Genomic DNA, 3,407 nt, shown 5'->3' with positions numbered 1-3,407 from the left:
TTCCCCCCTCTCCTTCCCTCCCCTTCCATTCCTCCCCCTCTGCTTCCCTTCCTTCCCCTTTACTCTCAGCCCCCTCCATTCCTCCCCATCCCCCCTTTTACTATCTTTTCCACACCCTTGCTCGCCCCAGACCAGACTTTGAAGTCGACTCTCCTGCCTTTACTCCTCCCCTCCGTTTCCCCTACGCGCACACAGTGTTTCTCACCTGGCGGACCCCCCCTTCACAGCCACGGTACCACGCACACCTGCCCCCTGGATGACCTGACTAAACCACACATCCCCAGAAATGCCTTCACCTAGTTGTTAACCCCCGCAAACCCCGGTTGTTGTTCAGGCTTATTGGTTTTCTTTTCCTGCAAAAGATTTGAATATATGACGCAATTATGACTCAATTACTTTCACTCAGCACCATGGAGATAACACTACTGATACCACTACCTACTCATTCCTCCGAAGCAGGACTGGGGACCACTTGACACTTTCAGCGAACAGCTGTTGTTGATTTGCGATTTATCACATGTATAAGATGTAATGGGTCCCAATGACACAGTGATGATATGTATGTTGATTCGCTTTCAATTTAACACCTTTGACTTGTGATCAGAAATGAGCCCGTACAGTTGGTAATATACGTAATGAAGACACTGTGCTAGTATCATGAAACTGTTTTACATCTATGTACAGTTTGAAAGTAATATGTAACAAAAATTATTAAAAGATATTCAAACAAAGAAATTAGTCTGAAGGACATGGAACTGTTAGATAACACATCACAATATGTGATGCTTGCCAACCAAGCACTACATTCTGGTGCGCTGATGATCAGAACATTCTGCTCTTAAAGGAAAGAAAAGACCGCTTGATTGTTTATATTGTCTGTCTGTCTGTCTGTCCGTCCGTCCGTCCGTCCGTCCGTCCGTCCGTCTGTCTGTCCGTCCGTCCGTCCGTCCGTCCGTCCATCCATACACATACACATAGATATGCCATGCATTTCTTTGGATTTGTGTCAACCTCTTGCCATTTATTTGAGAATCCCTACTTTTCAAGTGACTGCAAATGAAGTCATCTCTGGCACTTTTTGGCTGATGCAAGGTAACCAAAACACATGACAACTTTTAATAAAAATCATTGGATACTTTGTTAACGTGCACTGTCAAACATGGGACTTTCACACGTCAGGTAAATATGATAACCAATACACAACAGAAGCAGATGCAGATTGCTTATCAATGTCGTGATAGAACAGTTGTGATTTGAGTAGAAGAAGCGCCCCAGAATTGATACTTATTATATACAGCCTGTAAGATAGTAAAAAATGCATGCTAGGAAAGGAGATGCAAATATAAATGTATTAGAAAAATACATAAAGGGGAGTGATATGCTTTTATTCATGCAGGGCTAGAAAAAATCCCCATACTGTCGAAAGCATTCATAACCACTGAATGGAAATAAACAATTCTGACATTAAACGTAAAGGTGAAGATGCATTTGTATCATCACCTTGAGAAGGATCATCTAGGAATTGAGCCCAGGCCTCAGCACTTAAAAACCAGAAACACTCCACTAAAATAGGAGGCCTGTTGGTGCCAACAATTCTCAAAGTTAATGCTTGTTCTGGTTGAGCATTGAACCGAATGCAGGGCTCTTTTGAAAGTGAGGTCTGTGAATCAACATATACATCCAAATGCCAATTATGTGATTGTTTTTAAGAGAATTCACTTTCTTGGAACGAGACTGCATGAACCCATCTTCAGGGCCTGGACAATTTCATGCAAAACGGCAACTCTCAACATTGCAGCCAAGACAATATAACAAGTGTTTCTGCCCGGTTTCGAACCGGGGACCTTTCGCGTGTGAGGCGAACGTGATAACCACTACACTACAGAAACAGATACCTGCAGTTGATTCTTCTGTGATGAAACTGCTCAAAACAGGCTATTCCAAGGGCATCTGGTTTTAGATTTCTTTCATGCAACCTGCCCGACAGCCCTATCTGAACGCTTGTATATGCCTTGCAAGTTCAGCATTTTAGCAAAATGCTTAAAGAGAAATGTTTCCTATTTGCTCAGGCAGGGCAAGGTTAAAAGCATGAGACTCTAGCAAATATTCATCCCACTACTGCAAAGAGAAAATTGATATTGGCTTTGAAATGCATACTTCAAAACTACTTTAAAAGAGCACCAATGAAAGGGCTCGTCCGGGATTTGAACGCGGGACCTCTCGCACCCAAAGCGAGAATCATACCCCTAGACCAACGAGCCGTTGAAAGACCCTCACCTCTGAAAAGGTAATACCAGCTCTAAGCCCGCAATGAAGATCATGCTGGGGTCTTTTTCATGCTTGGTCTGTGAATACACATGAAATTCAGTGTCAACTTACCCTTTCTCAAACGATAGCACTATCATTTGTAAGTGTCCCCTTTCATTTTGTCTCAGCATTGGACACGTCTTACAGGAAGTCAGCAGTTATTTATATATTTCTGCATTGGCTAGAGCCTAAAGAGAAAGAATAAAAAGCTGTTCATAACAACATAAGAAACACATTTTGCCTTTTCTCTCAAATACTTATTCCCTTTGTGCAAATCGGAATGCCAAGGTGAATAGCTGGGCCACAGATTCTGGCTAATTATCTATCTCTTGAATGCAAGAAGCAATAAAAACTGCCTAATGCAGGACTAAAGCATTCCTTGCATAGCCTCTAACATCATAACATAACTGAGCTGCTGGTAACAAGCTAAGCAATGCCTTCCCAAAATGAGAAGTACATGTGCTTATCCGCTCAATCAGGCGATATAGAAAAGGTGGAAAGGGTCCAAATGGCTGTCCCTTCCTTTTTAGGGTGGGTCCTGCTGACTATCATAGGATTCCTTGTAAGAGTGGCCAGGATCAGAGGAAATTTTTCAACCCTTCTTAGTGTTGTCTCCAGAAGCAGGCATTTTCTGTGCCTTTAATTTCAGGCTTTACCCAGCAGTCTCTGTTCTGCCTATGTAAATTATCAAAAGCAGTGCTTATTCCTCACTTGCTCTAATGTCCTTCCTGTCCACAAAGCTCTGACTAACTATGCTTTTTTTCTTTTTCAGGGAAATTCTAAATGGTTTCTCTGTCCAGTCTGTGGCAGTAGAATGCTGCTTATGATGCCATGTTTTGTTGAATCACCAAGGTACAACTACAGAGGAATATATGAGTCTGAAGGACATGGAACTCTTAGATAACACATCACAATAAGTGATGCTTGCCAACCAAGCACTACATTCTGGTGCGCTGATGATCAGAACATTCTACTCCTAAAGGAAAGAAAAGACCGCTTGATTGAAAATAAAGTCTCTGTTTATATTATCGCTCTCTCTCTCCTTATATCTATCTATCTATCTATCTATCTATCTATCTATCTATCTATCTATCTATCTA

At 41.9% G+C, this 3,407-nt stretch overlaps 2 non-coding genes across 2 annotated transcripts; both read right to left on the bottom strand.

The window, feature by feature from the left end:
• Positions 1-1,816: 1,816 nt before the first annotated feature.
• On the bottom strand, positions 1,817-1,889 carry TRNAV-CAC (transfer RNA valine (anticodon CAC)). The gene has a single exon. It is a non-coding gene; the product is annotated as a tRNA-Val (tRNA).
• Positions 1,890-2,189: 300 nt separating this feature from the next.
• TRNAP-UGG (transfer RNA proline (anticodon UGG)) lies at positions 2,190-2,261 on the bottom strand. The gene has a single exon. It is a non-coding gene; the product is annotated as a tRNA-Pro (tRNA).
• Positions 2,262-3,407: the final 1,146 nt, after the last annotated feature.

This window comes from Lissotriton helveticus, chromosome 8, assembly GCF_964261635.1.
Source record: "Lissotriton helveticus chromosome 8, aLisHel1.1, whole genome shotgun sequence".
Taxonomy (NCBI): Eukaryota; Metazoa; Chordata; class Amphibia; order Caudata; family Salamandridae; genus Lissotriton; species Lissotriton helveticus.
This window is presented reverse-complemented; position numbering and strand designations above follow the sequence as displayed.